At 45.1% G+C, this 12,375-nt stretch overlaps 1 protein-coding gene across 7 annotated transcripts in view; it reads right to left on the bottom strand.

Moving 5' to 3' along the window:
- The window catches only part of KCNC2 (potassium voltage-gated channel subfamily C member 2), a 118,586-nt gene that overhangs the window by 85,716 nt on the left and 20,495 nt on the right, over nucleotides 1-12,375 (bottom strand). The gene's annotated exons all lie outside the window — the stretch shown is intronic.

Here is a 12,375-nt window from a genome sequence, read left to right as displayed (position 1 = left end):
CGCATGCGGTGGAGCCATTGGGTGAAGGATGCGGACTCAGGCCCCACCCAATGTAAAAGCAACAGCTTCTTCACCATTAAGAGTGCAATGTACAAAAACTTCTGATACGGTTTGGTAAAGCCTGTGGCGGATACATCCTCCATGTCACCCAACAATAAGAGGCCATAAGACCGGGGAATGGTCCGGCCGATGAGGCCCTCAAGAAAAGGGAGAACCTGGAGCCATAGGGCTGCATGAGGGCACTCCAAAAACATGTGCAGTAGGGTGCCCCTCACTCTCTTACAATGAGAGCAAATGTCATCATCCCATAAACCCATTTACCGATTCTGCCGGTTCGGAAACCCATGCAATATCATCTTTGTTTTCTATTCTTTTCTTGAAAATTCCTGACATTCTATTTGCTTTCATAGCCCTCAGCGCACACTGAGTTGAGGGTTTCAACGTATCCTCAGCAATGATACCTAGATTCTTTTCCGGGACAGCGACTCCTAGCATTGAACCCTGCATCACACAGATCTACAGTACTCCCCCGAAATTCAATTGAATCTTGAAAAACCATGAATATGGTTTTTCGTGGGGGAGACTGGAGAGGGCAGCTGGAGAGGCAGGAGAGAGCAGCCGGAGCGCCGGCAAGGGAAGGAAATCACTCGCTGTATGCTCTGACCGCCTCTTCCTGCACTAAAGTCGGGCCTTACCAATCAGGTCACAGCAGCTCCTGATTGGTGTAGCCCGACTTTAATACAGGAAGTGGCAGTCGGAGCAGATCGCGAGTGATTTCCTTCACCCGCCGCGCTCCTACCTCCCCTGCCTTTTGACAGGCAAAAAAACGCATTTGCGGTTTTTCAAAATTCGCAGGGTTTCCTGGAACAGAACCCCCGCGAATTTCGGGGGAGTACTGTAGATCTCATTTGCATTCATTGTGGGAATGTGGAAAACCTGACTGGTTTGATGCACTCGAGAACGGCAGTGGATTGGCTATACCACCAGTGGCACAGTAACACTCTTCTTGGTGGGGGCACCAGCACATCTTGTAGCCACCACCAGGGTCTCTAGGCATGGTTCAACAGTGCCCCTAGTGGCTACAGCAAAAAATTGATCAGAGCGTGTGACTCAGAATGGAGCCAACCCTGCAGGGACTGAAATACTATATAAAAGAAACCCCAAAAAATAATAGCTTTAATAGTCAGAATGTGCCAAGTCAACATGAAATGTAATTTTAAAAAACCCCAAAACATCAGGATTTCTCTATACAGTTCACTCAACTCCCAAAACTGTACTTTTTCACTCAAACAGTTTCTTTCCCCAAAGTTCTTTCCCCAGCCTGCCAAATGCAGGCCACAGGAAAGTTCAGCTCCTTAGCTGTAGCAGTCCAAACATTTAAACAGCTCAAACACGAAAGCCTCCAGCTAACAGTACTGCTGGGACCAGGAGAATTGCCTCAAGTTTGCATTATGTAAAGCACAAAAACAGTTTTCAAACTTCCCTCCCAGATAATGGCAAACTTCTCCCACTAGACCAGGGTAGGGAACTCCGGTCCTCGAGAGCCGTATTCCAGTCGGGTTTTCAGGATTTCCTCAATGAATATGCATGAGATCTATTTGCATGCACTGTTTTCAATGCATATTCATTGAGGAAATCCTGAAAACCCGACTGGAATACGGCTCTCGAGGACTGGAGTTCCCTACCCCTGCATTAGACAATCCCAGCTTCCTACAAGCATGGGCTGAGAACTAAACACAGCAATCAAAAACCCCACAGTTCCTGCAGTCCATGGAAAAGGTAAACAAAAAAACATCCTCAGCAAAAACAAAACAGTTTCATTCCAATGTCCCAAATGCAGAAAAATTTTAAAAAACTCACAGCTCTGCAATCAGTTCTGCAAATGGTTCCCTTCTGCCACATGTTTCCTCCTGCAGCTCCAACAGCCCTCCCGGGCCTGGGGCTGCAAACGGTGGTGTGGACCCAGCTTTTTCCACACCCAGATCTAAGGCATTACCCTGGCTTGAGCCTGAAACTTTCTCTTTGGGAAGAGACCCTGGTCTTTCCCCTAACCTCTCCCCGACTACTGGCTTTTCATGAGGGGAGCCGCACCCTGCTCTGACTGAGCCTGCTCTCACCTGGGCCCTCTTGGGCTCCTCCCAGTGGACACTAGAGCAACAACAGGGACCAAGGCGGCACGGAGCCTGACTGGTCACAATCTCCACCCTCCCCCCATGCCAAGCTTGCGCCCTCCCTTACCCACACACCCCCACACCCCCGGTACCTATTTAAAATTTTTTGCCAGCATGAGCAACTACTTCTAGCCTGCTGCTCGTGCTGGTCTGGCTCCCTCTGAAATCACTTCCAGGTTGTGGAGCCAGGAAGGCCAGCGCAGCAGCAGGCTGGCGAAGCTGCTTGCGCTCACGCTGGTGAAGATTTTAAGAGATACAGGGTAGTACGGGAGAGCACGAGTGTGGTGTGGAAGGATCAGGGAGCGGAGGGCATGGGTGGCTAGCATGGAAGGGGCGGGGGAGGGTAGAGAAGGGGTGCCTCCTATGCTCGTTACGCTACTCTATACCACCTTTCTGTGGTACAACCAAAGTAGCTTATATTTTGATTTAGGCAGGTACTTTCTCTGTCCCTAGAGGGCTCTCAATCTAAGTTTCTGTACCTGGAGTAGGGGAAGGTTAAGTGACTTGCCCAAGGTCACAAGGAGCTACAGTGGGAGCTGAACCCAGTTCCCCAGGCTCTCTGCCCCCTGCACTAACCTTAGGCTACTCCATAGTAAGGGGGGGCGGGGGGGAGCAGTCCACCCCAGGCACTGTCTTTGTAGGTATGCCAGCACCCACCTCCCCACTACTGCATGCGGGCGCCTCTTCCCTGTACCTCTTTAATGTTCCCAGCCTTTATTCTTTAGTATTAGCCTCTTAATTCCTTGATTCATGTGAAGCTTTGAAACATCTAATACTTCTTTTGAAATGATTCCCCTCCTAATGTTTTTGCCACTCCCCATTTACCGTCCTTTTTTATTAATTTTACTTCGATGTATTTTAAACAACCTTTCCCTCCCTTACTTTCCTTCCGTTTCATGTACGTTAATCCAAATTCGTCTAGTATTTTTGATAAAATATTGCTTTTATTTACCTATTTTAATTGTCCCTTACAATCTTTTTATATTGTACACCGTCTAGATGCTTGTTTTGATAGACGGTATATCAAAAATAAAGAAACTTGAAACTTGCAACTTGAAGCCCCCCAACCTGCTGCTCGCACCAGCTTCGGCTCTTCCTATGACATCACTTCCTAGACCCACACCTAAGAAGTGACATCAGAAAAACAGCCGACACTGGCACGAGCAGCAGGTTGGGGGTTTGCTGCTCGCTCCGGGAACGTTAAAGAGGTACAGAGGAAGGGAAGGGGCATGCGGGGGCAGGGAACGGATAAGAGGGCGGGGGAGGGGCACTACCACCCCAGGCGCCTCTCACCCTCGCTACTCCCACCCTATATACATCCCTGGGCCTTTCATTGTGCATGTGTGATTTGCGCTACCAGCAGGCTGCCATTGAGGGAAGGGCTCCAGGAACAGCAGTGGGGACATGCAACAGGCTTCAATGGGGAAAGACGACATGGTGGCCCTTGGGAGGTGAGAAAAAGTATGGTAGGGAGAGACTGTCTCTGCCTATAAAGGGACTTTTTATCTAGTAAGTACAAGCAGCCCCCAGGTTAAAAACGAATTACGTTTTTAAAGCTGTTCTTAAGTTGGATTTGTATGTAACTCGGAACTTGTAGATTTTAGGATTCTGCTCCCAGCTGACAAAAGGGCCAACTGTCCCCAGTGTTCCCTCTAAGGTACAGCAAGCACAACCACACACTGTTGTTAATGTGGCCATGCATCATTCCTGAATCTGTGTAGGAGTCTCTGCCACTGGAAATACTGCTCAGTGAAATCAAATGAAGCCGCAAGCACGTTCTTAAGTAGCAACATTCCAGAGCTCATATTGTGATGTCATAATGCTTCATTCCACCAATGCCTAAGAGCCAACTTCATTAGTGATGTCACAATAGCTTGATTATTCCTATACAGGCAGTTCCCGGGTTAAGAACGAGTTACGTTTTTTTAAAGCTGTTTTTAAGTTGGATTTGTATGTAACTCGGAACTTAATAGATTTTAGGATTCTGCTCCCAGCTGACAAAAGGGCCAACTGTCTCTCCAGTGTTCCCTCTAAGGTACAGCAAGCACAACCACACACTGTTCTTAATGTGGCCATACATCATTCCTAAATCTGCTGCAGGAGAAGTGTAGAGTCTCTGCCACTGGAAATACTGCTCAGTGAAATCAAATGAAGCCGCAAGCACTTTCTTAAGTAGCAACATTCTAGAGCTCATATTATGATGTCATAATGCTTCATTCCACCAATGCCTAAGAACCAACTTCATTAGTGATGTCACAATGGTTTGATTATTCCTATACAGGCAGTCCCCGGGTTAAGAACAAGCTACGTTTTTAAAGCTGTTCTTAAGTCGGATTTGTATGTAACTCAGAACTTGTAGATTTTAGGATTCTGCTCCCAGCTGACAAAAGGGCCAACTGTCCCCAGTGTTCCCTCTAAAGTACAATATAAACTAAACTAAACCTTAGGTTTGTATACCGCACCATCTCCATAGTCGTGGAGCTCGGCACGGTTTACAGGAATTGTAATGAGAAAGGAACTCCAAGGAAAGGGCTAGATGAAGATCGGAGGAAAGAAGAATGTTAGAGGGCTAGGATGTCAGATGAGGAGGGAGTGTTAGATTTTTGAGAAAAGCCAGGTTTTCAGATGTTTACGGAAGGGTTGGAGAGCACTCAGGTTCCGAAGAGGGGAGGTAAGGTTGTTCCAGAGCTCGGTGAATCTGAAGGGGAGGGAAGTCCCCAGTTTTCCTAGGTGGGAAATGCCTTTTAATGAGGGGAAGGATAATTTTGATTTTTGGGTAGGTCTGGTGGTATTAAGATTTGAGGAGTTCCAAGAAAGTGGAATTAATGGAGGAAGGATGCCGTGGAGGATCTTGAAAGTTAGGCAGATGCATTTGAAGTGGACTTTGGAAATTATCGGAAGCCAGTGAAGCTTGAAAAGGAGCGGTGAGACGTGATCGAATTTACTTTTTGCAAAGATAAGCTTGGCCGCGGCATTTTGAATCCGTTGGAGTCTGTGAAGGTTTTTCTTCGTTAGGCTTATGAAGATAGAATTGCAGTAGTCTAGTCTGGAGAGGATGATGGATTGGACGAGAACGGCAAAATGTTTTTGATGGAAACAGGATCTTACTTTCCTCAGCATGTGTAGGCTGAAATAGCATTTTTTTACCAGGGAGTTGAAGTGGTCATTGAAGGATAATGTAGAATCAATGATGACGCCCAGGACCTTGCTGGAGAATTCGAGCTGCAGAGTACAGTGGGATTGAGGTGGGAGCCAGAGGACAGTGGGATTGAGGTGGGTAGCTGAACTAATTTTGGGCCAAGCCAAAGTAGTTTTGTCTTGGATTCATTCAATTTCATTTGGACGGTGTGGGCCCAAGATTGGAGGTTCGAGATACAAGAGGATATGTTCTCTAAGAGATTAGTGCGATTCGAGTCGGTCTCTAGAAGGACAAGGATGTCATCAGCATAGGTGTAAATTGTTTCAAGGGGGGATAGATGGAGGAGTTTTAGAGAGGACATGTAAATGTTGAAAAGGATAAGAGATAAAGGTGAACCTTGCGGGACTCCACAGATTGGTATCCAGGGAGAGGATGAGGTGCCATTCATGTTGACAATGTAGGATCGGGAACGAAGGAATTTTGAGAACCATTCAAGGACTGTAGAGGAGAGTTGGTAAATTAGAATATCATGGTGAACAATATACACAACCACACACTGTTCTTAATGTGGCCATGCGTCATTCCTGAATCTGCTGCAGGAGAAGTGTAGGCGTGTAGGCCACTGGAAAGACTGCTCAGTGGAATCAAATGAAGCCACAACCGTGTTCTTAACTATGAGTCGTACTTAAGTCGGGCGTTTGTAACTCGGGGACTGTCTTTATTAAAATGTTGTTGAGTTTATCTTCATCAAAGAAATAAAGCATCATTCAGCAGATCTCTCGGTGAGAAGTAGTGATAATTCTGCTTGAGTCAACATCCTTTCAACAGTGTGTAGTCACGGAGTGAATTTTAATTTTACAAAGTAAATATCAGTGGCAAACAGCTCATCACATAAAAATGGTTCATGGAAAAAAACAAAAAAAAGCTCTTTGTAGGTGTATAATTTGAATTGATTTAAATCATTACTTTCCACATACATCTGCTCCTGGGTTTTTATCTTTTTTTCATTCTGTTTCCTCCACCTCAGGTAACTTGCATAGATCACTCCAAGAACCAAAGGGAAATCTCTTCCAGAGCTAATTTCCAATGCTGCTCTATGACCTGCAGGGGTCATTGCCATGGAAGCAACTGTCTTCCTTTCCTTTGCCATAATGGGACAGACCAAGGGTCCATCAAGCCCAGTATCCTGTTTCCAACAGTGGCCAATCCAGGTCTCAAGTACGTGGCAGAAACCCAAAGAGCAGCAATATTCCAGAGCTGAGACTGTGATGTCATAATGCCTCATTCTACCAATACCTAAAAGCCAACCTCATCAGTGATGTCAAAATGGCTTGGCTGTCCTATACTTGGCTCACATAGGAACATAAGAATTACCATACCGAAGGTCCATCAAGCCCAGTATCCTGTTTCCAATAGTGGCCAACCTAGGTCCCAAATACCTAGCTAGATCGCAAGTAATAAAACAGTATAAGCAGTGAATTTCCCCAGGCCATCTCAATAATGGCCTATGGATTTCTCTTGTAGGAAATTATACAAGCCTTTAATAAACTCCTCTAAACTAACTGATTTCACCGCATTCTCCAGAAACAAATTCTAGAGTTTAATTTTATGTTGGGTGAAGAAATATTTTCTCCGGTTTGTTTTAAATCTACTGCTTTGCAAATAGTGTGCACACTTTCCTGATCGTGCATGCATGCATGGACCATTGTGCATGATCAAACCATTCCACGTGCATGCACTATTGGAAAAGAGCATGCCTTCTATGCAAACAATGCACCACCGTTTCAGAAAATGTGAACTCGTAATGACTTTGCCCCTGAAATGAGAATGAAGACGATTCAACACAAAATATCATGAACAATGCGGCAAACATCAAAACTTGGGGGGGCTGCTTATCCCTACTGCCAAATGGGAGAGGCCCCACCCAACCTAAAGCCCAGCACTTACAGTCCCCCATGTGTTGGATTTTGAGAAGCTCCACCAGACAGAGATCAGCAATTTAATGAAGTGGGAGGAAGGGGGGGGTCTTGTCTGTCTGTTGGGGAGAAGAAAAATCCTTTGCAACTTATTCTGAATCGCTCGATAATATTCAGATTCAGAGATTCCTAATAGTAGAGATTACAAGCAAAATGCAGGAAGCTATTACAATTCCGTATTATTACAGCTGTACAGATGTCTAAAGTACAAAAATGCGTCCTTTAGCCTCCAATGAGCTGATTTCACCATTTATATAATACTGCTTCATCGTCTCTCACTGGAATAATGTCTTCCCTTCTTGCTCCACAACAGGTTACCATGACAACTTATATTACAAGTTCTGTAAATTGCTATTTTTAGACACCAGTTCAGGATAGGAAAAAAAACCCCCACAAATTACAAATATTAAATTCCAACCTTTCTCATCTTTCTTTTTACCCCCTCCCCTAACTGTAGTAGAAGACCAAATGAACCAGCCAATGAAAAATGTGAAATTCCATCCATAAACCTGTGCTATTAGCAAAAATGGCTCTTCTTTTCTGAAGCATCTGAATCTCAGTTCTTGAGAAATAAGACCTAGAAATAAAAAAAAACAGCTGCTTCAAATTCTAATCATAATAATATAAGAATAGCCTCACTGGGTCCATCTAGCCCAGTAGCCCATCCTCATGGTGGCCAATCCAGGTCACTAGTACCTGACAAAAACCCAGAAAATAGCAATATTCCAGAATCTCAAAGAGTAGCAAGATTCCAAACAGAACCCCAAAGAGCAAGCAAGATTCTGGAATCCCAAATAGTAGCAACATTCCATGCAGAATCCCCCAAAGAGTAGTAAGATTCCAAACAGAACCCCAAAGAGTAGCAAGATTCTGGAATCCCAAATAGTAGCAACATTCCATGCAGGATAAACAAAGAATAACAAGATTCCAAACAGTACCTCAAACAGTAAGCAACATTCCATGCAGAATCCCCAAAGAGTAGCAAGATTCCAAACAGAACCCCAAACAGTAAGCAAGATTCTGGAATCCCAAATAGTAGCAACATTCCATGCAGAATCCCCAAAGAGTAGCAAGATTCCAAACAGAACCCCAAACAGTAAGCAAGATTCTGGAATCCCAAACAATAGCAACATTCCATGCAGAATCCCCAAAGAGTAGCAAACATTCCATGCAGAATCCCCAAAGTGTAGCAAGATTCCAAACAGAACCCTAAACAGTAAGCAAGATTTTGGAATCCCAAATAGTAGAAACATAGAAACATAGAAGATGACGGCAGAAAAAGGGCTATAGCCCATCAAGTTTGCCCACCGTACTGTCCCTTCCTCTTAAGTCTATACCTAGTGACTATTTATTCAGATTGACTCTCTTAGGGATCCCCTCTTTCCTCCTCTGACCCTCGTAGGGATCCCACATATGTATCCCATTTATTCTTGAAGTCCAGCACGCTGTTGGCCTCGATCACCTGCGCTGGAAGCTCATTCCAACGGTCAACCACTCTTTCTGTGAAGAAGTACTTCCTTATGTCGCCATGAAATTTCCCGCCCCTGAGTTTGAGCGGATGCCCTCTGGTGGCAGAGGGTCCCCTGAGAAAGAAGATATCATCTTCCACCTCGATACGTCCTGTGATGTATTTAAATGTCTCAATCATGTCTCCCCTCTCCCTACGTTCTTCTAGAGTGTAGAGCTGTAGTTTGTTTAGTCTCTCCTCGTATGAGAGACCTTTGAGACCCACGATCCTCCTGGTGGCCATCCGTTGAACCGACTCGATTCTGAGCACATCTTTACGGTAATGAGGTCTCCAGAATTGTACACAGTATTCCAGATGAGGTCTCACCATGGTTCTGTACAATGGCATTATGACTTCAGGCTTCTTGCTGACAAAGCTTCTACTGATACATCCCATCATTTGCCTTGCTTTAGATGAAGCCTTCTCCACTTGATTGGCAGTTTTCATGTCTGCACTGATGATTACTCCTAGGTCTCGTTCCGCCGAAGTACTAGTTAAAGTTTCCCCATTCATGGTGTAATTTCTGCATGGATTACCGTTACCGAGGTGCATAACCTTACATTTCCCAGCGTTGAAGCCCAGTTGCCAGGTCGAGGACCATCTTTCCAATGTAAGCAGGTCCTGTGTCATACTATCCTGTAAATTACATTCACTTACTGTATTGCATAGTTTAGCATCGTCGGCGAATAATGTTATTTTACCCTGAAGCCCCTGAGTCAGATCCCCTATGAATATGTTGAAAAGGAGTGGGCCCAGGACTGAACCCTGCGGTACTCCGCTGGTCACCTCTGATGTTTTAGAGAGGGTACCGTTAACCATTACCCTTTGAAGTCTTCCGCTTAGCCAATCCTTGACCCAAGTAGTAAGTGTTTCTCTTAACCCCATCGATTTCATTTTGCTCAACAGCCTGCGGTGTGGGACGCTATCAAATGCTTTACTGAAATCCAGGTACACGATGTCCATAGACTCTCCCAAGTCTAGCTTCCTTGTCACCCAGTCAAAGAAGCTGATGAGACTGGATTGGCAGGACCTACCCTTGGTGAATCCATGTTGATTGGGATCCTGTAGATTTCCCTCATACAGGATCGTGTCTAATTTGCGTTTAATTAAAGTTTCCATGAGTTTACACACTATTGATGTGAGACTCACCGGTCTGTAATTCGCAGCCTCTGCCCTGCCACCCTTTTTGTGCAGAGGAATGACGTTGGCTGTTTTCCAGTCCAAGGGTACTCTCCCCGTGTTTAGGGAGAGATTGAAGAGTGCGGCTAGTGGTATCACCAGGACATCGCACAACTCTTTGAGCACTCTTGGGTGCAGATTGTCTGGTCCCATGGCTTTATTTACCTTTAGTCTTGCCAGTTCGCTGTAAACTTCACCAGGTGTGAACTCAAAATTCTGAAACGGGTCATCCGCATTTGACTTAGCCTCTAACCGAGGACCATGTCCTGGTGCCTCGCAAGTGAAGACCGAGCAGAAGTATTCGTTCAGTAGTTCAGATTTATCTGAATCTGCTTCCACGTAATTCCCATCCGGTTTGTTAAGGCGTACTATCCCGTCTGTGTTCTTTTTCCTATCACTAATATACCTGAAGAAGGATTTGTCCCTCTTCTTAATGTTCTTTGCTAGAGTTTCTTCCACACAAAGTTTGGCCTCCCTAATTGCTGTTTTGACCGCTGTAGATCTGGTCCTATATTCCATGATAGCTTCTCTTGTTTCCGTATGCTTGTAGGAAAGAAATGCTTTTTTCTTCTCCTTAACAAGGTGCGAGATCTCTGCGGTGAACCATTGGGGTTTATTGTTTCTTTGTCGTTTATTTACCGATTTTATGTAGCGGCTAGTTGCTTCATGTATGGTTGATTTCAGTGTTAACCACTTAGCTTCTACATCATCAGTCTCCACTTGGTCCTGCAGCGTCCGATGGACGAAATCTCCCATGCGTGCGAAGTCTGTGCCGCGGAAATTGAGTACCTTTGTTTTCGTGTTTGATCTAGGGAAGCCTTTCCTAAGATTGAACCATACTATGTTGTGGTCGCTGGAGGCTAACGTATTTCCTACTGAGACCTCTGAGACGCTTTCCCCATTGGTGAGTACCAGGTCAAGGATTGCCTGGGCCCTAGTGGGCTCCATCACCATTTGTTTGAGACGGGCTCCCTTTATGGAGTTTAATAGCCTCCTACTAGCGCTGGATGTCGCTGAAAGTGTGCTCCAGTCTGCATCAGGCATATTGAAATCCCCAAGTATTACAGTGTCTCCCCTTAGAGTGATATTCTCAATGTCTTCAATTAAGTCTGTGTCCATGTCATCCAGTTGTCTAGGGGGTCTGTACACCACACCAAGATACAGGCACTTCTCTCTGCCTCTTGCCAGGTTTACCCAGAGGGATTCCCCTGTGTATTTGACATCTGTAATCCTGGTGGTTTTGATGTCCTCTTTAATATATAATGCTACCCCACCACCTAACCTGCTCTCTCTGTCCCGACGAAGTAAGTTATAACCTGGTATAACCATATCCCACCCATGAGAGTCTGTTAGCCAAGTTTCGGATATCGCCGCCACGTCTAGGTCTGTATTCCTTATTTCAGTCTCTAATTCTAGAATTTTATTACCTAAACTGTGTGCATTAACATACATAGCCCTCCACTCTTTATGTTTGCTAAATCCCTTTGAGATTTTTTCTACCTGAGTTGGTGTGACCCCTAGAGAACTGTTTGTAGTGTGGGTACTTACCTCAGAGCTTTGACTCATCTCATCAGGATAGTTCCTTACTGCACTGGTATGTGAGTGGGTACCCTCCCCCGACTTACCTAGTTTAAAGCCCTGCGAAGCAGGCGGGCTAGTCGGTGTCCGAAAACATACTTACTTCTACTGGTCAGATAGTAGCAACATTCCATGCAGAATCTCCAAAGAGTAGCAAGATTCTGGAATCTCAAATAGTAGCAACAATCCATGCAGAATCCCTAAAGAGTAGCAAGATTCTGGAATCTCAAATAGTAGCAACATTCCATGCAGAATCCCCAAAGAGTAGCAAGATTCCAAACAGAACCCCAAAGAGCAAGCAAGATTCTGGAATCCCAAACAGTAACAACATTCCATGCAGAATCCCCAAAGAGTAGCAAGATTCCAAACAGTACCCCAAAGAGTAAGCATGATTCTAGAATCCCAAATAATAGCAACATTCCATGCAGAATCCCCAAAGAGTAGCAAGATTCCAAACAGAACCCCAAAGAGCAAGCAAGATTCTGGAATCCCAAACAGTAGCAACATTCCATGCAGAATCCCCAAAGAGTAGCAAGATTCCAACCAGTACCCCAAAGAGTAAGCATGATTCTAGAATCCCAAATAGTAGCAACATTCCATGCAGAATCCCCAAAGAGTAGCGAGATTCCAAACAGAACCCCAAAGAGCAAGCAAGATTCTGGAAACCCAAATAGTAGCTACCGATCCAGCGCAAGCAGTGGCTTCCCCCATATCTGTCTCAATAGCAGTCTATGGACTTTTCCTCCAGGAACTTGTCCAAAGTTGGCAGTTACACAACAACATTTAGGGCTCCTATTACAAAGTCGTGACAGCGAGTCCTATGTG

This window comes from Geotrypetes seraphini, chromosome 7 (assembly GCF_902459505.1).
Source record: "Geotrypetes seraphini chromosome 7, aGeoSer1.1, whole genome shotgun sequence".
Lineage (NCBI taxonomy): Eukaryota > Metazoa > Chordata > Amphibia > Gymnophiona > Dermophiidae > Geotrypetes > Geotrypetes seraphini.
Note: the sequence above shows the minus strand (reverse complement) of the source record. Positions and strands in the feature narration are given on the sequence as shown.